Below are 27,126 nucleotides of genomic sequence, written 5' to 3' on the forward strand. Positions count from 1 at the left end.
AGGCGCATCGTGTCGAAGCACGAAATTGCATAGAACGAAGAAAGCAACTTTACATGCTGTAACGGCAGGAAGGGCTCGAAAGGCATCGTCGAGGCCAACAATGATGCATCAATTCCCAGACGATTTGGATTGGAGTAGGCAATGATGTTCGAAGAAGACGCGGTCGAAAGGACGCTCTGAGCAAGGTAGAGGTTGGAGTACGCCGGTGGAACTCTAAGGAGGCGCTTTGTGTCACTGGCAAGCAGTACAGGCAAAGATGTACATGTGAACAAAGGTGTACACTCCACGCTAGGGAAAGCGATGGCACAACCTCGTATATGTCGTCGATGCCTCGGCGCGAATGCCCTGTAGGTCAGCATGAAAAGCAGCACAATTGTAACGCGTATGACATGGTACGACCAGAAGCTACCTTCGGTCCTAAGGCATTGAGCTCCGGCAGTAGAGCATCTTTTTTTTTCTAGCACATAAAATGAGCGGCTTGACGGAGCAGCGAGCGGCAAGCCGAGGCACCAGAAGGGGTGGAGAGGACGGTAACCATGCTGACAACCCATAAGTCCTTGCGCTGCACAAAGGAGCACCGAGACCGACGAAGCGTCAACTGGTAATGAACACCGAGATAAAAATCGGACCACTCGGTAAACCCGCTTTCTTCTCGTTTATTATATAACGAGGGTCTCCCATCCGGCAACATTGATGCCTTCAGGTAGCATATCTGGGTTCATGACCGGTTGTCTTTAGCCAAAAGAATCGTGTTCTCCTGACACCTGCGGCGGAAAGGATGTTTCACATCCGCCGCCAAGGTTTGTCAGTGATGGCGCTGGCTAACACTACCAGGGTTTCGCTAGGAAACAAATACCCAAGAAAGTGGATGGGGAAACGACGCCATGGTAGTTCAGTTGGTAGAGTATCGCATGCGCAATGCGAAGGTTCTGGGTTAGTTTCCCACCTGCGGAAAGTTGGTTTTTCATGCACTTACATTTCCATTAATTCATAGGTTCTCTATTGCATTTATTAAGCACAAGAAATTTCCGCTATGTTGTTCTTGGTGTCAGTGTTTCTTGGCCCCCTTCTTATGATATAACTAATAAATATTGGGCCCCCCGGTTAACCTCGTTTTTATGTGCGTATATATATATATATATATATATATATATATATATATATATATATATATATATATATATATATATATATATATATATATATCGTCTAAAATCTGATCAGTAGGTCAACCACGTCGACTTTGATACAGCGGTCGTCAAATGTTCCAGACTAATCGTTAGGACCCGCATGCCTTCTACAAAGTTCTACACCATTCGCGTCACGCGATGAAATCAGATAGCACAAGGTTTGGCGACAACAGAGAGCAGATAGAAGCATCGATAACATTCTAGAAACTTCGGATACATGGAGGCACGTCCTGAGCTGTGCGATGACATTTGTTAGGCGGCGAAGCCTGGCCGCCCGGTAAAGATAAGTACACGTGTCAGTATATACATATATATATATATATATATATATATATATATATATATATATATATATATACGTGCATGTGTGTGTGCAAATTATGACAGCCTGGTTTTTCTACCCTGCCAGGCACTTTCTAATCGAGCGTTTTTTTTTCCTTTCTTTTCATTCCTCTTTCATTTCATTTCAGCCCCCGTTGTAAGCTGAGCAGAACCGATAGCCCCGTGATGAACAGCAAAACGCAATTGCGTTTTTTCCAAAGCGTGTCAGTACAGGCTTTATTTTATTGTCCGACAATTTGGAATCAAACAATATAGTGGATGCATGTGGATGGATGAGATTTCCAAGCTAATGAGAACGTTCCTTGCATGTCCGAATAAAGTAGCAGCAGTTCGGCCACGTTCCGTTCTCGCGGGTGTATTTGAATTTTTCATCAGAAGGCTTTGATAACCTGCACCTGGGAAGAAAGAAAAAGAACGATATTCAGACCACTAGAGGTCCATCTTATCACGACAGTTTGACGTAAATGACAAAAAAGAGATCTTTAATGTTTCTGAAAAACATTAACGCTGTCTTGTGCCTGTGGACACTATGTAATGCTTCGAAGTTTTCTCATTTTATCACGCCGAGCACTCATATGCCATCACTGATACGCTCGCTTTCTCTTGGCACCCATCCTTCAACAATGTCGAATCTAGCCTATGTATCACATGTGCTACCTATATCCTAGTTTCTTTCGTTATGTCCACAATAATGCCGGCTACCATCATTTCCTCGTTTTGCACTCCGCTGTCTTCCTGTCTCCATATGGTACGTCAATATTTTGGTTCCCATTGTCGGTCCGCGGCCCTTAACATTCCCGTACATTTTTTATAAAGTCCAAATTTAGGCTCCGTTTGTTAACACCGGTGCAGTAGAATCATTGGACACTATTTTCCTTTTCAAGGATATTGTTTAGCTGGTGGTCATGCCGGAGCAATGATTACTATGATTATATGCCTATATTTATTCTTGTATAAATTTTCTGCACATACTAGATTCGCCCATTGCAAATTGGCTTTGATTGACTTGGTACTTGGCTCACTAGCTCAAAACTTTGAGTATTTAAAGCAACATTAAGAGGTGTCCGCATTCAGTAGTAAACGGAGTCTAAGGACGAGCCAGTTTTAGCCGTGCTCTTGCCGTATTGGTTGCATGCCTCCGTTTTTTAAAGCGATGCTTGTATTGGGCTCCAAAATCGTGGTGGCGGCCTGCTTGCGCAAAAAGCCAGTTGCACCGAGAGCAGAGCAGATGCAGGAAAGGGCAGTTGGATGAGTTGACAGCTTGGCCGGAGCGGGCGCGTGAGTCCATAGCAAGGATTCAAGGTGCTTAGCCGCGCGCTCACGCCACCTGCGCAACCACTCAGAGCCGTTTAGCTTCCTCCGGTGGAGGAAAACGCACGGAAGGGTTTCGCGTAGCTGCGCCGACTTCGCTCCGTGTATTATATTCTCCGCAAACAGATGAAACGGCCACGCGTTGTGCGTCTCTCCGAGAAAGTGGCAACGTTTGACGAGCGGCGTCGATACCTAGACCGTGAAAGGGCTTGCTGTGGGCGCGCCGATCCGGAGCCGCTCGAGCGCAGGCAATGCGTTAGCAACGAGAAGAAGATTTCCGGGCTGAGCGAGCCGGAGGCCGAAGCCATCCGGCACCGTTACCTGTGGGTTACTTAACCGTGCCGAAGGTCAGGTGCACGCACAACAAGATTCGCGCACCCCTAATTTCCGGTAGGGGAAGGGCTTGTATTTCTTTTCGTAGTAATTTGAATAGTACGAGGGCAACGCTTCGTTTTTATGTGATTTGACTGTATTAGCAGAACAACACATACAATACAACAGTTGCAACCACGTCACACGCGAGTAATAACAGCGTACCTTTTAAGGCAACGCCAAAACAATCGCTTGAACATAATGTTTGTCTCCTTGTTGTCTTTATTACACGTCTTTTTCTTCAGTAGCAACGCCACTGCTGCATTTCTAACAAATTTTACTAAACATTAAAAAGCGAATATTAGGTGAGACAATTTATTTGTACGTGCATTGTGAACGAATGGCGGAAAACGTCCACCTACAGGAATCGCGCCGCAAGGCAGCGATCAAGGTACAGAAGACACTGGCGCCTGAACACGTCTGTATACTTTCCTAAGAAAATCTGGTAATACATTTATTGCTACTGCTAGGTGCTGAAGGTTTATAAGGTTTTTTTTTTTACATGCCAATGATGATATATCAGATAGCCTCTACTGTTTGGGGAATAAAGGCCACCTGAATTTCACTTGAAACAGCAATTATTCCTTTACTTTTCTGCATTGAATATTTCGTAGCTCTGCAAATAATCCCTGACATCACATGCTGAAAAACATTGACACGGATGGCGGTGCAATTATTCACGAAAGATAAAAGAAATCAAAACATAATTTTTCCTTCACTTCAGGCACTGGTACGAAACTATAAAGTAAAAACATTTTTCTACACCAAATTTTGCTTTTGAAGATTTTACGAGTCCATGTGTGGTGCTCTGACGCATACTTGAAATGCTGCTTCCTGTGCCCTTCATATTTGATATTTTTTTGCGCATTGATCGTATTTAGTTAGAACAAAAGGTATTTTGAATAAAGATGACAATTATGAAGACAAGGCACCCTGCATTGCGAGGCACTGTTAAGATGCTGTTACAAACGAAATAATAAATTCGAATCTTAATGCGGGAGGTTCGTCATGAAACACAAATCAGTGCACAAAGAAACAAACGTGAAGTGAAATTGTAAGCAGGTCTCCCAAGCTGGTTTCTCTAAATGTGACATCCCTATTGAGGCGCATAGGCGCTCTATGAAGTTGAACACCATTGGCCCGAAGAGCGCTTGAACTGATGTTTATCCGCCCTCAAAGCTCTAAGGCAGCGCACGTTCTTCCCTATGGGTGTTTTCCGCGTGCATTCTCGTGCCTTGCCGCACGGTGCAGAATTTTAAAAGCGATCAGCTGGCAACAATTAGACAACCAGCTTCGGTCGATTCGTGATATATGCAACTAGCCTTGTATACTTCTCGATAATGACGCTAATCAAGAGAGAGAAAGGGAAGACATAATACCACAAGATAAAGTCACATAGAAAGGCGAATACTATAGCAAGCGCTACTCTAAGCTAGCTCAGACTACCACCAGTCCTTGTGTTTTGTTTATGTGGTCGTTTTAGCTTGCAAATGGTTCGCGTCTGTTAGCTAGGCATTTTATGTGTGAGTGCAAGGTGGTTGTTCCGTACTGGGATCCTTGTAGGGAATCCGAATTGAGGTGTGCAGCTCTGGTAGTCGTCAGTTCATTCATCTGGGCGAAGAGTGTCGTGCAATTGGCAACCACCACTCTATACTTCATTTGAAATTTGGGGACGAGAATGACCTGGAAAGGTATTGCGGCATTTGTTCGAGTGTCGCGAATAGTTGTTCATCTGTGTGGTGACGTCAGGTCCCCTGACAGGTGAAGTTTTCCGGTGTTCCCAGTTTAGCTCAGACGCAGCTGACATTTACTTCCCTGAAATAGTCCCATGTCATGCGCGAATCTTCATAGGCCTGCCGATGGCTCATGCCACAAAACACAGAACCTTTTAAGAACGTCTCAAAACATCTACAAATAGACATAGGCGATATGGTTTACGATAGCGCTGTAAATAGAAAATTTTCTAAACATATTCTAAGCAGCTGAACAGCCCACTACTTGTAAGCAGAGTCTGTTTCGGTAAACGTGTTCAAAAGGTCTACAAGAAATTTTTTAGCTGTTTGTGTCTAAAAGTGCAGAAAATGCCATGTGGCTTTTTAAGGGTACAGTGACCTTCAGTTGCTGAAAAGAAGGTGTCATGGATAAAACTGCCTCTCAAGAAGCAACTTAGTACGCTGGCGCAATACCGGCTATTGTTGCATAATTTTACACTGGACCTTCATTTTAACTTCAAACAAGGGTCCGTTATTATTATCAACTCTGGAAGCACACACACCGCCTCGCCGCCCTTCTGTGCTCGTGTTGCAAGGGATGACACGAGGAGATAAACGCCTATGGCACAGCGCGCTGCAAAGAGCTTCAGCGCGGCAGTGAGATAGTCGGTATATTTGTCAGGCACATACTTTCATGGTAACAGCACTGGGTCGCCGGAAGTTTAAAAATGAACTGTCGTTGGCGCACTCCAGATCTGGGTGTTTTATTCAGGGGCTAAGTATGGTATGCCAACTGTGTGCCCGTTCGCAGTAGTTCTTTGTTATAAAAGCACTCTAATTATCTCTAATTTATACTCCATAACAATGAGCAACGTGGAAGCCGATTGTGCCTAATCTTTGGGGAACTATTCCCATAGTGATAGCAGTTTATTGCAGTTTTGCACCTGCTCTATTGTGTCGTTTTATTGCTTTGCTCATCCAGTCGTTCTGCCTTGAGCAGGTTTTAGTCATGTAGAGAAAGTAGTAGGCTGAATAGGATCAAGTTTTTATAAAACCGAAAGGATTATTGTGATGTCAGGAACCTAAACATTTATGTTGCAGGGAAGCGTGTGTCCTAAAATACTTCCTGTGAAGGTGGCAAGTGTAATGAGAAAAAAGTGTGTATACGAACAGGAAAAGGCGCCATTTTCTGCAACCGTTCATGGTGCTCGGCTGAGTGCGTGACGAGGTAGATGGTGCACATAGTCGCAGCTAAGAAATTATTCGTGAGACAGGTACCAGCACATCCGCGGGAGCGAATAAGGTGCGTGTTCTTGCAGAGCTAGACGGTCAAAGCACTGGATGGCCAGCGGTGCGCGACTATGGGCAAAGGGAACAAGAGGAAACGTCGGCAAGGGCAACGCAGCCTCGAAGCGGAGCAGGGAGGCGCATTGGCTTGATCGGGTGCCAATGTTCGATAGACCGACGACTGTCGAAGCGTGCCCATTCCAGAACCAACTCCTCGCGTGCCATAAAACAAGCAAGTTTTTCACTCCCATCGTCCAACAGGCATTTAGTTTGAGAAATCATCCTGCCTATTGCGGAACAGCGCCTGGTGCGACACAGCCATGCAAGTTGCGTGGTGCAGCACCGCCAAGCCATGAGTGACTGCATTTTAGTACGAAGACTGTGCAGAGACGTTTTGCTATCAGCATTTATACCCAAGTGCCGTGCGAATCTCGTATTTTGCGTATTCGTATGTGTATATACAATGTAACTAGTGTTTGAAAAATAGTTTTTCTTCTCTGTTGCTTTCCATAGCGTCTCTGTCTGTACGAACCCGCCTGCTGCCTGAGCTGTATCGTAACATCAACTGTTTTCTTCTGCAGGCATTGGACTTTTTGCACGTGCAGGGGCCGTATAACGTAAAACTATTCCGATATGTTTTTATTCCAATCTCCTGACGTCAAATTTGCGTAATCGCCGACGCAACATCGGGCGGTCGCCCGCAGGGTTGTCTGAAAAGACCAATCAAATGCTTCCCTCGTTCGTAGGAGGTCACTTTTGTTTTCTTGAAAAACGAATAACATTGCCTGCACTGAGCGGCTTGTCTTATCTAATTGGCTCACAAAAGGCGGGGAGCATGCTCAAGTGGCGAGGGATTCGATGGGGCAGAGCCACTGCACTGAATATCGATAACCGGATGAAGAGGGTGGTGCTGGCGTCTGCGATTGGTCCGCTTTCTTTTACTTAGCTTGCGGTGGCTCGTCGACAATCGCGGCAGCACGTAACGGAACATTAAGAATGACGTTAAAACGGATCCTCAGCAAAGAAGAGTTGGCAGAATGAGGTCGTAAACGTGCCGAAAGTTATCGAAAACGTTACGCGGCCACGCAAGAAGTTTCAATACACGCAAATAAACCCATGCTCTCCGGCAGTGGCGAGTAGCCAGTGCCGGCGCGATCGGCAACAGCCATCTTTTATTCCATTCGGAACGGGGCAGCCTGCGGCTATTCAGAAGAAAATTCAGTTTTGTTCGGCGTATTAATGCATCTTTAACGCGTGCGCGTCACTTTGACGTGGTAAGTTTTTGCGGTTTTCTGACGTCGCGTGAGAGGCAGGTGAAGTGGGTGCAGCCCAAAAACTTTTGATCAATAACCGAAGGCTAATGGCAAAAAGGCGTCGAATCAGAAATATCTATATTTCTTTTTACGGTAAAATCATGCATATTCAGTGTGTTCACGTCATATCACATGGGAAGTTATCGCGGTTTTCGAGACGTCGCGTGACAGACAGGAGAACTGGTGGTGGTTCAAAAAAGTTTTTTTACCAATCGCGGTGGGCTGATTGCAGAATTGGAATCGAAAAGTTTGGAATAGTTCTACGTTATAGCGCCCCAGAACTACAGACGGGCGGTTTCGAACACTTGTGAGAGCTGTGTATGTTAAATGTTACTTTTTGTTTCGTCATCAAAGTTGGCAATAACGAATATCTGGTCAGTAAACTGGCGCAATCCTGTAGGCAAATTAACCAAACGTAGGCGGATCGCGAGGTTCTGTTCCAGTATGGTTACAGTGTGTTTGGGATGAGGAATGAAGTGAAAAATACATCTTCGGAAAGGTTTTAGTAATGTTGCTAACGAGCGCTGTTCTCTGAGCCCATAGAACGCCACAGCAATCACATGCCTCGTTGCATTACATAATAGAGCTAACATATTCCCACATCCAGCAGCATATCTCAGTAGGCCTACCGGTAAATAATAACCTGACTGAAAATCATCCCCCAATAATTCTCGCTTTTTTCTTTTTCTATCGGTTCTGTCTGTGTGAACAGCTAAGTTAGGGTGCTAATGTGTTTGTCGGCAGGCATGCAGGCAAATCCTCAACACAAGAGCAAACACATGGTGAGCCGGCTTCTGTCATTTTATCAAGGTCACAAATGAGCACCAGCAATACAAACAAGCTTTGTGACCTCCCTTCAAATAAAAAGACGCTTTAATCATGCTGTTGCCGTCTTTTAGGCGAGTCATTGCACATTTTTGATAAATGTAATATATTTATTGAATTTGTGCATGTTCTACAATTATCGTTCAGTGTCTTCATGTACGCAGTGTTAGACACGACTTCCTGCATCTCGCTGCCAGGTTCGTCATACGCAAAGACCCTGATATCAGAAGCCCAATTTTTCAGTTACATGCGACCCGAATGAGGCCCAATGTGACCCCACGTACGCAATAATATACTAATCTCTGCTGGCATGGCAGTGCATAGCTCAGTACAGCTAGTGACTATCTTGGCGGTCAATCGCTTTCACGTGTGGCACGACGAGTTGACAGCCCTGACACAATGCCGTCACCTGACAGCTATTCATCCGGTCTGAAACATCGCATCAGGCAGTCAATTATTAACGTGTGTACAGTGCGACAGATCTGTCGAGTCTTGCTCGGACGCACAAAGTTCGGGATTCATGTCCGGAATGTTCGATTGAGGACGTACAACATTAACAAACATTGTGGAGTCACCTGTATGTTTCTATAGAAAAGAGCGGTACCTAAATATATCACGTTTCACTCCTACATACTCGCGTATTACCAGTACTTTCTTCATGTGGCATGGGCTTTGCACGATGTAACCTTACGGCCCTTATGGAAGTCTCAGATTATCCTCAAATTGCTATGTGTATTGGAGAAGAACTAGCAACAGGCACTGCTTCGAGAAAGACGACGACAACGAGTGGTTGGAAGCCTTGTGCCTGTGTTGAAGCTCTGTGCCCTCTCGCTAATGAGTCACCTTCAGCGCCAGTTCCGCTCGCGTACGCTGCCGTCGTCGCCAGACCGAGAGCTCCGCCTGAAGTTGTGCACTACACGCCCACAAGCGGCTTCAACGCCTCGCCTTCTGCAGCTGCGAACTACTTGCCCAGAAGCGGTTTCTGCGCGCCTCCGCCGCCACTACGCCCACCTAAGAACTGTGCACCCCTACCTAGGCCCCCTGTTGACAATGCTGGGCGTACCCAAGAGAACCGGCCGACCTGCTTCGCGTGTGGCTTTGCTGGCCACGTGGCATGGTTCTGCCACCGGCGGGGTTGGTATCGTTCCAATACTGCGAGACTTCAAGGTAATGCTCCTGACTCCCAGTCCCACTATTAGACTCCAGTTCCGCCCTTCGCTCCGTCATCTCTTCTTCCCCAAAGCTTCAACACTCATCGGTCTCCATCTCCCCGTCGACGTTCCCTCTCTGCCATCGTCCGCCGCCCTCCAGCTGTAAGGAAAACTAAATGGCGCAGTTCCGGAGGCAAGACCTGCGATCTCTTCAAACTACTAACGCCCTCATTTATTCACTACGAACGTCATTGAAGTTTTTGCCGAAGGTATCGCCATTCGTGCGCTTGTCGACACGGGTGCTGCAGCGTCCGTAATTGCCGACCAGCTTCGCCGTACGCCCCGAAAATCCGGGACACCGTTTTCTGCCATTTCACTACGTACAGCAAGCACTGAGCCGATTGAGCCATTAGGAACATGTACCGTCCGTGTCGCCATACAAGATGGTTTATGCCACATTGAGTGTGTTGTTCTTCCACGCTGCTCTCATACCACCATTCTACGATGGGACTTCCTCTCATCTCATCACGCTGTTATCGATTGTACCCGTGCAGAACTTGCGCTGACTCTATTTCGCGGCAGTCTTTATGAAGATTTGCCTTTACCTTCTGCTAGAGTGTTCGTCGCCGCCGACATTGACATCCCTCCTTTCTCTTCCGCCCTTGTACCCGTTTCCTGTGCTGCTTTCTATGATTCCGTAGTTCGTTTCACGCCATCTCAACTTGCTGCATGCCGTCATCTCTTCTTGATTCCTTTGCCCCCTTTCCCCTTTCGCCAGGGTTCCAGCAAACTTTACGTTTCGAATCCATTTTCGAGTCCATCAAGCTTACATTATGGCGAGTGCCTCGTTGTTGTTGACGAATTCGACACGAGTGCTGTCTACGATGTGCCTGATGACTCGACTCCTCTTCAGTTTCACGCCATGGCTTTCCCTGTCTCTGCGCCTGCATGTGACCTAACGTTTACTTCGTCTATTGAACCCAACCTCACTACCAGTCAGCACACGCACCCCGTCGACCTCCTTAACCGCTTTCTAACTTCTTTCGACATCCAAGGACAATAATTAGGACGTACCCCCACAGTCGTTCATCACATCGACACCGGCAGCCAAGCGTCTGTACGCCAACGTCCATACCAGGCGCCCGCGACGGAGCACCGTGTCATCGATGAGCACGTAGGAGACATGCTCCAAGGCAGCGTGATACAGCCATCACACACTCATTGAGTCTCTCCCATAGTGCTGGTAAAAAAGAAAGATTGGACAATTCGTTTTTGTGTGGGCTATCGACGACTTAACAAGATAACCTGGAAAGATGTCTATCCTCTTCCCCGTATTGACGACGCACTGGACTGCCTCCAAGGCGCTGAATTCTTTTCGTCCTTAGACTTACGATCCGGTTATTGGCAGGTCACGTTGGCTGATGCAGACCACCCAAAAACGGCATTTGTTACGCCTGACGCCTTATATGAATTTACCGTGATGCCATTTGGCCTGTAATGCGCCAGAAACGTTTGAAAGAATGATGGGATAACATCCTCCGGAGCCTCAAATGGCAGAAATACCTTTGTTATCTAGATGACATCGTCATAATTTTCCCGGACTTTTCTTCTCACCTGCTCCGACTCAAACGCGTGCTCACTTGCCTTGCCGATGCTGTACTCCAGCTCAACTTAAAGAAGTGTTGCTTCGCCGCTCGGTATCTAGTCATCCTTGGCCACGTTGTTTCGAAAGATGGTAAGCTCCCAGATCCAACCAAACTCCAAGCCACCACTGAATTCACACGGCAAAAGACGACAAAATAGCTCCGCAGCTTAATCGGATTATGCTCCTACTTTCGTCATTTCATCCATACCTTCGCCACCATAATAGCGCCTTTGTCGAAGTTTCTCGCGGGTAACCACAACCTCTTGGCCTGGCCGCCAATTTGCGATGCCGCATTCACGACGCTGCGTCGTCTTCTAACGTCACCCCCCATATTCCGACATTTTGACCCAAGCGCACCGACAGAAATACACACAGATGTCAGTGGCGTCGGCGTTGGCGCTGTTCTTGCACAACGAAAGATAGGCTTCGATGAATACCTTGTTGTCTTCGCTAGCCGAGCACTCACGAAAACGGAAGCAAACAATTCCGTTACAGAAAATGTCTGGCTCTCATTTGGGCCACAACTAAGTTTCGTCCTTAGCTCTACGGTCGCCCGTTCGACGTCATCACGAACCACCATGCAATCTGCTGGCTATCGTCCTTGGAAGACCCTTCAGGTAGCCTCGCTCAGTGCTTCGCCTCCAAGAGTGCTGTACTGCTCGGGCCGTAAACATTCGGACGAAACTGCATTGTATCGCTCCCCAGTGTCAGGCTTGCCCAATTACAAGAAAGTACGAATATGCGAGTCCTCGCTCACCACCACGGATATGCTTTCGGAGTAGTAGAAGGATCAATGGGGGGATTGTTGCTATACTGGCTTTTCTGTAAGACCCATCAGCGCCTTCTACTGGCCGTGCATTATGTCGCCAAGCACACTACTTCACTGTCCGTGACGGGCTCCTATACCACCGTAACTACCTCACGGATGGGTGTAAATGATTATACGTGGTTCCTCGGCATCTATGTTCGGACATAGTGTAGCGTTTCATGATGACCCACAATGCTCACATGCAGGAGTGCTAAAAACATAAGTGCGCCTGCGATTGTACCGATTCGTCCGCCAATATGTCCGCTCCCGCCTCGCTTGCCAACGCCACAAGAATACCCCTCATGCCATAGCTGCTCCACAGCAACCATTGCCTGGTCCAGGACGGGCCTTTGACCAGGTCATATTTGTACTTTATGGGCCCCTTCAGAGTAATTCAGATGGCAAACGCTGGGTGATACTGGCGATAGACCATCTCACGCTCTACGCGAAAACGTCGCCTCTGCCCAACTAATCTGTGCGGGTTATTGCCTGGTTCCTTCTGCGTAACATCATACTTCGACATGGAGCTGCATGAGAGTTGCTGAGTGACAGAGGCCGCGTCTTTCCGTTTGGTGTTATAGAAGCCCTGCTCAAGGAAAGCTACGTAATTCACCGTGCCACTACTGCATACCACCCGCAAACTAATGGGGTGACTGAGCGCTTCACTAGAACTCTTGGCGATATGTTAGCCATGTATGTTGCATCTGACAAAACCAATTGGGAGCGCATTGTACACTTCGTGACGTACGCTTATAATACCGCCGCAAAGACCACTACTGGATTTTCTCCGTTCTTTCTTCTTTACGGACGCGAGCCTTTCTGCACAATGGATATGAACCTTTCGTATCGCCCTGATACAAAGGAGACTACTACCCTGTCTGAAGCTACTGCACCCACGGAAGAGTGCCAAAAGCTCGCCCGCACATTTACTTCGGAAGATCAGCAGCGACAGAAGTACCTTCGGGATATTTCCGTCTCTCAGGCACCCTATGTCCCTGACTCACTAGTCTGACTTTGGGTTCCCGCTACTAGCCCTGGACTTTCACCCAAGCTTGTTTCTAAGTACGAAGGTGCCTACCGTGCTGTCACTCAAATGTCTCCTGTGAACTATTTGGCAGAACCCCTTGAGCCATCTTCCCATAAGCGCCACCGAGGATGCGAAATCGTGAACTTTCAGCGGCTCAAGCCGTACTTTGATACACCTGTTCTATATTGACCGTAGGTCGCCGAGATGGCTCCTCTTCTCCGAGAGGTAATTGTAGTGGAGAAGAACAAGCAGCATGCACCGCTTCGAGATAGATGATGACAAAGAGTGGTTCGAAGCCTTGTGCCTGTGTTGCCGAAGCTCTGTGCGCGCTCTCTGTGATGCTCTGCTATCTGAGCGGTTCATCAATTAAAATATAACGCCTCTTGACATATGCAATAAATCGCTGTTACTGGCAGCCACCCATGAACAACATTATAATCGACAATTACTATTTCGCAGATTGAAAATGCTGCAATAATGCCCGGAAGATCGGGCAGGTCTAAAGAGCAATTTGTGATATAAAATCGACTCCCTTGTTCTTAGAGTACCAGCACAACAGAATTTTTCATAGGCTTTCGCTTAATGTTGTAGTCCTTGAAACTAAATTGTACAGGAAATATATTCACGAGGCTCTCGGCGCATTTCCCCTTCACTCAAAGGGTCACCCGATATGCGCTGTTGGTTTTCGCGAAATGGAGATATCGCACGCGCGATCTAGACTCTGCTACACTAAGTTTAGGTCACGAATACCAATATGAGTATGGAGCTGTGTTGGGTTTAGATGTATGTGAAAGCTTACGCCTTTCTGTCGAGTAAACGCACACACGAAATTTCAAAGCAGTTGCGGTATTTGCAGGCTTATCGCCCACAGACAAGTTCGCTTTGCGTACGTGGCCGTCAGCCCTTTCCGTCACCGTGATTTCACCCCCGATCACTGATACGGTCTGCTGGTAAGGATATTTTCAGGGCAAGATTCCTGCAGTAGCTTCTCGCCAGCCACACTCGCCAGCTGGTAGGATTTAGGCTTAAGAGGTGACACTGGGCCACTTCCTTGTAGTAGGTGGCCAAAGCTACCGTTCAGTGTTTACTGCCCAGTGCTGGTTACAGTGATAACTATGTGGGGCTTACTCAAGCGCAGCCCCTACGCATAAAACACAGCACCTTGGTTTCGCACATGGCGCACACAGCACCATGACGTCTCATTTCGCAGTTACTTACGAGGTACCTCATATAATTACTACATTGAAAGGAGCCTCATTAAAATTGGATGGTATTGGCACTCTTGTAGCCCTTCCTTGTTCCTACAAATTAATTGCGATTTGCGGTGGATATGTATTTTCTATTTCCAGTGTTCTGCGGTTCTATAATGGTTTGCTAATATGAATTGATATGGGGTCATTGATTGTGTTGCTAATTTTCGTGAGTAAAATTAAGTTTTTCTTTGAATATGCATGCCAGATATACCAATGCGCTTGGAATGATTAGAAGTTCAACGAGAGACTCTTTGCTTCCTTGTTGCCGTTCATTACAACACTCACACATATTCTGAACGAATCATTAGAGTCTAGTCATTAGGCGCAACTCACTCATTGCTGCCTGCCAGCACAAAGAATACAGCATTATCCGCATGATTACGTGCAGTACGTTCGCAGTAAAATATTTCCTTACTCTATTGGAGTCAATGTCCCATTCCAGCAATACAATCCCAGGCATCTTGAGCTACCCGCATCCGTGATGCGGCCGTGGCTGACGTTCTTGTCCCCATATTGGCAGCCAACTGCAAATAGTATGACAACGTTGATTTGACACACCTCTTATTTAACGCTTTCGCTCAATATGAATGTGCAACGCAGTAATTGGCCTAAGGCATAATACACCCTTGATATGTTTTGACTTAAACCAGTAAATCAGAAATATTTTCGGGGGTAGGATTCAAGCCACAGCACCCACGCAAAACACCGGCTTATTGTATAATATCGGATGGCGTATGAACAACATATAATTGTCGACCATGCCGCTTCGTTTCTTTTGTGTAATCTGGTGCTGAATGGTTCCTGTCGCTAATGCCACGTGGCGTGATTACCTAAACTTGTGCAGCGGCACTAAGAAGAAAAACTGCAAGCACTCTGGAAATGGCAGTTTTGACCAAATATGAGAGCCCTTGGGAAATACTGCAACCCAAATTGACTCCGAATTAATTTTTGGGATACAATTTATGCAGACGAGTAGCTGTCGTAGCAGCGCAATGAAGTACTACTTTCTTTGTCCACCACTGTGAGCCTGAATAAATGTTTTATGCATCGTTTTCCACCTCACAATCTAGTACAGCGTGGCTTGACAGCCAAGTTCCCGCTTTCCATGGCCCTGTTCGTTCCCATGACCGGTTGGCGCGGAGCACCAACTCGACAGCATTTATGGTGTTTATTTGGCGGGAATCGAACAAAAAGATACATGGCAATGCATTCGAGAAGAGCATGTGGTGTGAATCCAAAATATCTAACTAAATTATTACGTGAAGTAGTAATATTAGTAATATTGTAGTACTTATATTGCATATTTAAAATGCATTAAAGGTGCCTAATTACCAAGCCATGTTGGTATAACGGGTAATGAAGCAGCGGATAGGTGTGCATCGATGGCAGCGCGGAAATACATAACAAACACGGCGCTTCCATATCGGGATAGTATCGCGGCGATTAGGAACGCCTTGACGTCAAAATGCCAACAGGAATGGGAGCATTGCATAAGCAACCAGCTACATCTTACTAAACCCGTAATTGGTGAGTGAAAGTCGTGCACTCACCAGCAACGTTTCTATGGGGTGATCCTGTGTCGACTGCGGATTGGACTGACACATTTAACATGCAACTTTCTCCTCCGAAAAAAAACCCCGCCGACTTGCGAAAAATGCAATCAACCTCTTACAGTAATACATATCCTTATAACATGTCCACAGTTTGAAACACAGCGACGGAAGCTTTTACAGAACTTATATAGTTTACATGCGCCTTTACACCCCGCCCTATTACTGGCAGATGGCCCACTAGTGCCATTTACTAACTGTTCCACTTTTTAGAGACAACTGGTTATTTCCACGAACTATAATGCAATGTAGGCTTGCCTGCTCTAACCTTTTGTTTTCTTTTGTCTTGTGACTAGCGCATGATGGCCTTAGTTGCTTTTGTGCCATTAAACCCCAACTAACCAACCACCCGAATATGTGACTGAAATTACTATAGACAGAGAATTTCAGATGCACCGTATACACAGCTCGCACAGACGCAGTGAATTGTGGCGAGTGCGGGTTAACGTAGACACACGTAAGAAATGGCAAAATTATGAATTGAAAAGCTTTACTGTCGGAATGCAGTCAAAACGCGCTGCCACATTTCAATTCACATTATACCACTTTCTCAAGAAGAGAAAATACTAAATTTTTGTTAGCTTATCAATCGCACGTTGCAAATTATGCTGACAGGCGACTATACTCGTGTTGAATTCAGAAAATCTAGGGGATAAAGTGCAACAGCACAAATGACGAGGTAGACATAGATAAACGAAAATTGGCCATGTTCTAAGCCTCGCTATTTGCTAGATTTTATGTAGGTATCTCTTGTAACACTGTTTTATTGGGCTGCAGGTGACGCTGGTGAGTAAAATTATTTTTAATAGTTATTAATAGCTGAAGCCCCGAACATTTCTAATCAGAAAAACTTCGCTGAAAGCAGCATTGCTGATGTTACATTCAAAGCAGTGGATATAAAAAGATATTACGCGAGTTGTCACTCTGTTTGTAGGCTTTTAAAATGCTTTTATTCCCTTGGTGTGCAGCAGCGATTACTTCAGGCCTCCGAGCAAGACCCCTAGCAAGGTCCACCCGTTAGGTATCAAGGTGAAGTTCCAGCGAACTCCAGGATCGAACTCTAGCGTTGAACTCGCAAATCTGCAACAGTGAGGGCCGACCAACGCCTCTTGAGTCGACGTCCTTGAGCGCAGGATCAGTTAGGCCAACAGCATGTAAGATCGGCACCTGACACTTAGTCAGTGCAGTTCTCCTCACCCAGATCATCCTTTTTCGAATTCACGAGCGCATGACATTTAGCTATCATGTTTGTTTACGTCTTGCTGTGTCAATGTTGCATTTCACGATCGCACCAGGCACGACTCCCACTTTTTAGAAATATGCCGTCCGTTCCCTGATGATAATGACCTTTAACACTTTTTTGCATTTTCAAAAGAAGTGTGTTGAATACACGCTCACAAAACATACGTCCCTTCGTCATGCATGCAATGAACTCGGTGACAAGTGCCGACGTTTGATGCTGCTGGGCATCGAATCCGAGCCGAAGGACTTCGTCCCAAATGACATCTACCTCGCCTGAATACTGTTGTTGATACAAGAGCTCCAGTTCCGCATTACTGATACTGACGTTTGCCTGGTGGTTACCGGGAGGCTTGACCGGGGGCCTGAGCAGTACCTTACTCACAGGCCAAAGAAAGGGCTGAAAAGTACTAACAAGCAAGCCATGCCGGGACAGATATATGGCATGGCACGTACGCCTCACCAGAAAGGGCTCAACATGTTAGAGTCCTTCCACGCGCCTGCAACCATGACACTCGTTGACGCTGTCATCACGACACTCGTCGTTCCTCGCCCCACCCTTTGTGACATCCGCTGGCAAGCCACTATGCACTGTGGCTGAATAATTCAATTGGCTTAATTTTGAATTTTCGGTTTAACTTTACCTTCTGCGGGCAGTTTCATATCTTAGGAGGGTTATTATGTTCTTTCTTTATGGTTAATGCTAAAAGCATTCTTGACAATGTCACACCAGTTCTTTTCGCGATTACCATTCATCGCTACTTCTGCAGATTTTAGCCAATCTATCTATATCTCTATATATCTTAAGAAGCCTACAAACACTGACACCACGGACAACATAGGAGAGATTACTTGTGCTTAATAAATGAAATAAAGAAACAATAAATTATTCAAAATGAAAGTGTATGAAAAAACAACTTGCCGCAGATTCCCCACCTGCGGGAAGTTACGTTTTCATGATCCGACAACCTTCGCATTACGCATCCGATGCTTTATGAATTTCGCTATCGGAGCGCAGCTTCCCCATCCACTTTCTTCGGTATTTGTGTTTCCTAGTAGAACCCTGGGAGTGTTAGCCAACGCCACCACTCACAAGCCTTGGCGACGGATGTGAAACATACTTTCGGCCGCAGGAGTCACAAGAAAGTGCTCTTTTTGGGTGAAGGCAGCCGGTAAATAAACCCACACATGCTACCTAAAGGCATCAAAGTTGCTGGATTCGAGATCCTCGTTATCTAATGAAAGAGAAGAAAGAGGGTTAACAAAACGGTCTGATATTTATTAGACACATCTTAAGAAGCCAACAAACACTGACACCAAGGGCAGCATAGGAGAAATTACTTGTGCCTAATAAATGGAATAAAAAACGATATATAGTGGAAATGAATGTGGATGAAAAAACTTCTTGGCGAAGGTGTGGAACGATCCCACAATCTTCGCATTACACGTGTGGTAGAGCATTACGCAATTTGTAGAGCATCGCACGCAGTCCCGTAGAGCCGGTCTGAGCGCAGCACGCTGTGGTTTTAGACGTACTCCGCCCACCGCGGAATGTTAGAATAACACCCATATACGCATAGCAGAGAATTTGCTACGTCAGGTGGTTAGATTGATAACGGTAGAAGTGTCATTCAAAACACACGCAATTTTTCTCCATTTCCGGCGGCATTTTCTCTACCTTATTAAGTAAACAGTTGTTGACCCATAAATAGTTTCACAAGCAGCGGTTAAATTTGTTAATTTTCCTTTTTTTTCCCTTCCTGTTTGGCTGTTGCCTGGGCTCTCTCTTTTAGTAGATCGCTTAATTTCACAACTCCTTGCGGCTCTTGTTTGCAATTGCCAATTTTGCATGAAAAGTGCGGTACAATTAGCAAAAACCAGAAGAGGTAACTGTTGACATTCATATTGCTTATGGGTTCAACGGCTACTGCAGTATTTGATAATTGACAACGTTTGGCGGGATATTATTTTCCACCTTATCTAACCCATTTCACGGGTATATGGTTCCGAGGGTATGTGAGCGTCCTGTCGAGTCGTCACTTGAAAATAATGAAGCAAAAGGACAAGTTAAACGTAATTGGCATTAGACAGCTTTAGAATAGCATTTGTGGCCTTACCTAAGTTAAACGTAATCCCATTTGCGATACGTTACGGTGCGCGTGCTTTCAAGACCTTTAGTTTGCCGTAAGGGAACGCAAACGTAAGGTAGACGTAAAACAGGGTGATGTCTGGTATCACGTGCCAAACTTATCCAAGCCAAGGCAATCCATTAACAATCATCCTGTTGTTGCTATTCCGACACATCTCGTTGCATACGGGCGCCGGAATCGCTGAACGGTCTCAGAAATCGGACGCTCTATGCACTCGCACTAACCTTTCAGGGGAGTTTAGAGAAAGCGAAAGCTCATTTCAATATTGACTGGCGATAAGTGCGAGTCAGAGCGCAGCCATCACGAGAATTCACGCTTAAGCAGGAGCCATGGGAGCCGTCCATGTTCGACAACGCTATTTCTTAGCGTACGTAAACATTCGAACGCTAAGCTCGTTAAATAGCGTACGTAATTACGTAAATAGCGCACGTAAACTGCAGAAACCAAATAACGTTCAGAGCATACGCAGTGATGACAACGCTATTTCTTTACGTACGCAGTGCGTTTACGCCTGGTTGCAAATGCTAAACTAAAATTGCTTCTCTCCGGCCGCAACTTGGTGCACGAGCATATGGACCAGCTGACTACGACGTGAATACCTTTCCTGGTCACTGGATCAGTCTAAACAAAGGAGCTTGAACTAAAGAAGCAACAGCGACGCCCGTGACTGCTGGTGACAACTTAACACATCTCGAGTTAATCGCGCAGGCACCGAATCGATGAGAAAACTGGCCTTCACACCCCAGGAGATGCCGATGACTACCACCATCCAAAAGGAGTGAGAAAGGAAGCAAAATGTTGAGCGCCGAATCGCTGCGAAGACTCAAGAATGATTTGGCGGCGCTTTAAGAATGTGCGTTACGAGTGGTGGCACGGGTAGGGAGGGGGGCCGCCTCTCACTCCCAGAGTACGTGCCTTTGCGTTCACCGTCGTATTAACTTTGCCGATCTGTCGATGTGGTTCCTTGTCCGTCATATTATCGCAATCATGCTGTCGTCGTTCAATCGTGATTATGCCGCTGTTATCGTGCCATCGCCGTGATTCCGTCGACGTCAAAGAGACGCTATCATGAATCCGTTGTCATACCATAATCGCCATGCCGTCCTCGTCCTGTCCTCATCGTCATTTCCCCTTCATCCGATTTGCTGCTCCCGTTGCCGTTACATTATCGTCTTTATACAATAGTCATAATATGGGAATCGATATATAATTGTCATGTCATTTTCGTTTTACGTATTTGTTACTCGATCAATATCAGCCTTTCTTCATAATTCCAGTATTACTGCTTGGCGTTGTACGGTCGTCGTCATGCCTCCATGTTAATGATTGACCGTGGCAAGCGAGTGCCGGCAAAATGGAATCGTATCGGAGTATGTGGCATACAGCCAAGGCAGCTGAAGTGTCAGAACTACCAGTGCATGTGGTATATAAACGTGAATTTCGGAATACGGGCTGAACGACCACGACGGATGGATGATGGATGGATGTTATGAGCGACCCTTTGGAAAGGGGCGGTGGCTTGTGCCACCAGGCTGTTGCTATTACACTGCCTAATGTCCCACCTTGGTTAAAAGAAGAAAAGGAAAAAAAAACACGATGAAATCCCACAACCAAATATTCTGACCCCCGATTGTGAACTTTGCTTTTGTGCGTCTCCGTTTTTGTCGTTTCCCTACTTTCCTTCCGCCAATCTTCAACTCGCCTCTTAGTTATCTCGATTGAGGACATAGTTATTTTCTCTTGATTTCGCTGAACCCAACGGCCTCAAGGAGGCCAGCAGTAGCTAAATCGATTGCTGGGTGGATATCTTCACACTCTAATAAAACATGCTACATCGTTTCCGTAGTTTTGCCGCATGCTTCTTCTTCATTCTTATATCTCGCTTTATAGGTACGTGTTCAGAGGCATCCCGAAATCGCTTCGAAAAGTGGCGAGCTTCCCTTTGAGTTATCATTAATTGTTTCTTTCCTGATTTCATTCCTTTTCTCATAGGTAGTTACTCATGGCAGGTTTCTCTTTCATTGCCGCCACCTCTGAGATTATTTCAGCCTCTCTGACTTTCCACTTAACGTTATTTGTTGCTGTGTTGCCCACCCTACAGGCCGCATACTTGCTGGTAAGCTTCCTAGTTCCTTTCCTCCACTGTCAATCAAAGTTTTTCCTGTACAGATGCCTCAACACTCTCCCAACCCATTTACTTTCTTCCATATATCTCAGTCATTCTTCATACTCAATTTTACTGTGAGCTTCCCTCGCTTCAAAACTAGTATATCCCATATCACCCTGCACAGCTTCACTTGTAGCCTTCCCGTGAGCACCCAATGCGAGGCGACCCACTGACCTTTGGTTCCCGTCGAGTCCTGATTGTACCCCTGATTTATAGCAAATAAGCGCATTTCAAAAGTTAAGTCCTGGAACCATTGCATCTTTCCATATACCTCGGAGGACTGCGTACCTATTGCATCCCCATAGTGCTATGTGCTATATTCTTGCACACGAGGTATTTCCTGGCCCTGTACTGTCGCTGTCTGTTCGCTGTTCTCACTAAATACCATAACACCTGATTTTCTAACACTAGATTTAAAACCTAAATTCTTGCCTTCCTGTCCACAAATATTACCAAGAAGTTGCAAATTACTTTTCTTGATAGCTAGCAACACAATGTCGTCTGCATAAAATAAACCTGGAAAGTGCTGTTTGTATGAGAGATTTAACCTGATATAACTTCTTTCTAGCGCCCTCTCCATCTTCATCATGTATATCATAAACAGCAGTGGGGATAAAGGGCACCCCTGCTTCAGTCCGTTGTTGATATAAATTTTCTCCTCGCTCCTCATCATTTCCGATTCAGCGTAAACCGTATTTTCTAGATAAATAGATAAATCTCTCTCAAAATCTGTAGACAATCGTCACCTAAGCCTTCCCCTTCCAGAATATCCCACAAAATGTTGCGGCCTACGTTGTCATAGCCTCCTGTAATGTCTAAAAAGGCCACATATAATGGTCTGATTTGTGCTTTTGACATTTGAATACACTGAGTAAGAACAAATAAGTTATCATCTAAACGCTTACCTATTCTGAGGCCATTCTGAATTTCTCCCAAAATGCCAATATTCTCCGCCCATGCTTGAAGTTTTAATTTGATTGTGTGCATTGTTAGCCTGTACATTACCGATGTAATGGTCAACGGTCTATACGAGTGAATTCTGCCTTTCTCCCCCTTGCCTTCATAAATTAAATAATTCTACTTTATCGCCAACTGTCTGGTATTCGTCTATCTTTTAAAGTTTTTTCAACTGCTTTCACGAGAGCTTCCTTACTTCTTGGTGCTTGTTCACTAATCAGCCTAACGGGAACGTCGTCTAGCCCTGTGGCTGTGCGCTTAGGAATATTCTCTTCGGTTTTATCCCAGTTGAAATTTGTCAGCACCAGCTCCTTTTCCACCTGGGTCTCTTTCATACTATTTTTTCTTTAAATACGACCTTGTCATTGCCTTGGAAAGATTCAGCTGTTATTTTTCGGATGTAATTTCCCCAATTTCCTGCTTTCCCGCTTCCCCTTCCAGTTTGTTTCCTTCTTCAGCTAGAATACGTTGAATTGTTGTTGACTTCCGGCCTAGTAATTTTATGTGGCTCCATAATATTCTAGGTGCGGCCTCCTTTTTCTCACGTATTTCTGAAAATGAACGTTCGCTTTCACCTTTTATTGTTGCTTGCACCAGTATTGGAATCATAGACTTTTTCTCGCGGTATATTTCCCACTTACTGGCTACTTCATCCTGCGGCAACTGCGCCTTCTTTGCCTGCCTGTGGTCTCGCGATGCTTTCTGTCATTCGGTGATTGCTTCTGGTATCTCCCTGTTCCACCAGCTTTTCAGTTCATTTTTTTCCCTTTCCAATGAGCATGTTTCGTTTGCCGTATTTCTGTCGTTATTAGACTTAGAAGCTCACTATATTCCCACTGTTAGCCATTTGCAAATTTTTTCCTCGACTCTGGTGACTATATTTGTTATTTGTTCAGCGTTCAAATTTGAACTGCCCATTTTGCACTCCTTGGTCTCTTTCCCAGCTACATATCCTATTTTCAAAATGATCCCTTTATGGCCACTCCCTATGCTGCTATAACCTTCCTCGTCTATGTTCATTTCTCTCAACTTATCATGAATTTTTACTGTCCGATGGCATCGCCATGAGGAACGCTACCTAGCGGCCCAAGCAGGCAGACAACTTGGCGCACCAGGTTGGCCTAAGAGGCTACATAGACAGGCCCAAACAGCTCAAGTAGGGCGAAAAAAAGTTATGTCACTCAATATACAGTATATGGTCCGACGCCAGCAAGATTGGCGACTTATGTCGATGAAGTGTCTTCTTTACCGCAAGATCATGTAACATCTGAACCAAAGTTCAACTGACGGCTGTATGAAGATGGCATACCCTTTCTTTCGTTGCTCAGAACTGCTGTTCCATGTTAATACATTTTTCCACATACCTGCGCAGTTTGCATATGCGCAATACGTGACAGTATTAAAAAGAAACTGCGCTGACCAAGCGGATACTAAGCCGCTGTTCTTAAGAGTTATCTATATTTTACGTAATCCTTTACAACACAAACTGACTGCACTGAATAATGCGCATTTCAGTTGCTCGCGCTCTCGGTAAGTGTCAACTTGTGCACTTTCTCACTTTCTCGTAATATATCACACAAAAAAATAGGCGCGAGTAAGAGAGGCGCGAGCCGTTTCTTGGAAGCCACCTTCCAAACCTCTCTACACTGCACAAACCTCCTCAGCCTAATGGTATGACAAAGGGGCAACTAAAATTTCTTCACTCACGCTTGCTTTTACCAGTCCTTCCACGGAAATAGGGACAGGTACATTATTTCAAAACTTTCCAATGTGACCGAGAACGTAACAGAGGTTAGCAGAAGTTACTGGAGGACGAGTATCGGCGTTGCTACAATGTTATAGTAGATCACACATATTTACTTACCATATGGAGAACCACGTTTTGGGTAACGCTGCTGTTTGCACTCTGGGTCGGTTACTCCACCTGTTGATGTTTTCGAAATGACGAAGGGAGCATGAACAAAAAAAGTTTTTAAAAAGCTTCTTGCACGCACCAGGCAAATCAACATCTCTATTGGGTACAGACATTACAGTTTGGTGCTTAGATTTGAAAGAGCGAAAAGGTGGTTTAACTAGAGGACAAGCAGAGAGGTCTTCCAGAGGAGCATGTCAATGCCTTGCTACTCGACACTGGTAGAAGTGACTGTAGAAAAAAAACAGGATAGTAGAGGGGGATAAGTATTTAAATTATCGGGTTTTACGTGCCAAAACCACTTTCTGATTATGAGGCACGCCGTAGTGGAGGACTCCGGAAATTTCGACCACCTGGGGTTCTTTAATATCCACCTAAATGTATGTACATGGGTGATCTCGCATTGCGCCGACATCGAAAGGCGGGAAATGAGGTTTGGTGATAGAAAAGTGCTCTGTGGTAAGCGCCAGCTGTGCCCTCACTACACCATGAATTGTGTCTCTGACAAATGCAGGTGAATGTACATACTACATACTTACATATGCACTAACCATACGCTGTATGTTTACAAAGCATTATACAAAATAGAGACTGACTACAAAGCGGCCTTTGTGTAAATCTGCAATTTCTTCCCATGTGTCCACCGAATAAGCCTGTATGTATTATAAAACCCAGTGTGCCTCACTATGCGTATCGCGTGCAAGAAAACAACAGTTTAACAACAACATCGCAACTTCAAAACATTTATTTAGGAGCCAGTCAAACAACGCCCAGCGATGCCTAACTTGTTGAAAGAAAGTGGCTAAATTTGGTCCAGGAAAATATCCTTTCGCTCGATATTCCGTGGTTGGCAAGGCCAAACCACCTGTAATTTTTTCCTGCAATCGCTCAATGGCTCAATTCATTGAACCCTAAACTGGATGGAAGGAATGCAGATAGTTATGGCTTCTAAAAAAAACATTGCAGGGTATAAAATTGTACAAAATATCACTTACGCGTTCGGTCGGTGCATTCCGAGCATACAATAAATTATAAAATCATAACCAGAACCGAAGACGTCATCACCGGAAATAAGAACAGATGTGCCCTTGGTAAACTGAAAGAGTACATATTTAGGCACTGTGAAAAAGGGGGCGGTTTGCTAAGATATTTTTTGCTGAAACATTGATTTTTATGGGTGGAAACAAGGTGATGTATTTCATATGCCGTAATGTTAGTAAAAAGCGATAACGCATGCGTAATAACGAGTATTGGTATTTTTCTTGAAGCATTGTCAACAAGCCACTAATATCGCCTGATCCCTCACGCACATGATACGTCTCAATACAGCTACATTTGTAACAAGCACCAATGGAAGTTCAGTAGGCATCTATATGCAGGCAAAATGATGAGCGTCTATAGTTGCGACTGAATTTCAACAACCTCCATAAACATTTAAAAATGTTGTACAGAGAGAATTGTAGGAGACCTGTGTGCGTGCACTATGTTTTAAGTGCAGTGTTGGCACGAACATTCCATAACAACAGTGCATACAGAAATCACCGTTTTATTATGTGTTTTACAAAGAATTAGTGTGTCGCTGTATATGTGAATTGTGTGTTCTTTTTAGGAGGGGGGATAGGTAGCTTCCATTATTGAGCAATGCATTGGGATGGTTGCTTCATGTGTTACCTATCTTGCCTTTCCTCTGCAGTTAGGAAACCAGAACAAAATAAGTAGGCACATTGGAATTAATACATAGATGCACTGTGATGCAGGCTTAAAAACACGTTATTCCGTTTATGCGAGTAATGTAGCACTGGCTAGAAAAAATTAAAAGAAGTTATGGAGCTTTACGTGCCCGAACCACGATGCGATCATGAGGCACGCCGTTTATTAACGCGCACCTAACTCTAATTACATGGGTGTTTTTGCATTTCGCCCCCATGTAAATGCGGCCGTGGTGGCCGGGATATGATTCCGCGAGCTCGTGCTTAGCAGCATAACAGCAAGGTCACTAAGCAGCTATGGCGCTTTCTCAAAAAAGAACAATGGTATTCCTGCAAACCAAACAGTATAAAGGCAATAAAAACTGCATCCAACATGATGAGATTATACACCGCACATTATGCTAACTTTCAGTCGAAAAATCCGCCTAATTGAGCTATACAATTATAGGATATCGGTGACGCAATATAGTTACAATATACTGTAGCTATACGATAGCAAATGTTCTAATTTTCACATTTTCGTGCGTCTAAAATAACCACAACTCATATTATTTCGAATATAAAGAGAACAGAAATTCTCATGAATGCTCACAAAAAGGATCGCAGCTCAGTCAGCCCCGCAGTAACGGTTTTCCTCGTATTAAGTGTAAACTTCTTTCTGTACGATATAATGCACCTGGTCGCAGGTTATATATCTAAGCTCCTACCTTCACGCTGGCACGGAGAACAATTACGAAATAATTCATTGCGGCCGCATTTACATTTCGTATATACGCTAATATCGAATAAAGTCAGTGACCATTTTTGAAATTATTTTTGCTGCTACGAACTGACGTAGAGCCGATAATGCCGACAGAACTTTTTGCTTCTTGTTCTTCAGAAGGTTCAGAGATACGCACAAGACCTATTGCTCAGAATTTAACAAGTCACTGCTATATTGTGTAGTGATGCACGTTAAGAGCAAGTATGATATTCGGCTCACATTTCATGCATCAAAGATTAAATTCGGGAAAACGCCAATAACAGGTTGGCACAAGGGGAAACTGATGCTTTCGTCATGAATTAAAGATCACCGGCACTTAAAATACCATTTGTAGGTACAAATATTCGACTAGCAATAGTATATATATTCAGCCCTAACAAAAG

General features: G+C 45.1%; 1 long non-coding RNA gene across 1 annotated transcript; it reads right to left on the reverse strand.

The window, feature by feature from the left end:
• Positions 1 to 1,722: 1,722 nt before the first annotated feature.
• Positions 1,723 to 26,699, reverse strand: LOC142591109 (uncharacterized). Its single transcript, XR_012830345.1, has 5 exons — positions 26,573 to 26,699; positions 25,267 to 25,367; positions 24,224 to 24,283; positions 14,652 to 14,760; positions 1,723 to 1,927 (listed from the first exon to the last, which is right to left on the reverse strand). It is a non-coding gene; the product is annotated as an uncharacterized LOC142591109 (long non-coding RNA).
• Between the last annotated feature and the right edge of the window lie 427 nt (positions 26,700 to 27,126).

This window comes from Dermacentor variabilis, chromosome 8, assembly GCF_050947875.1.
Source record: "Dermacentor variabilis isolate Ectoservices chromosome 8, ASM5094787v1, whole genome shotgun sequence".
Classification (NCBI taxonomy): Eukaryota; Metazoa; Arthropoda; class Arachnida; order Ixodida; family Ixodidae; genus Dermacentor; species Dermacentor variabilis.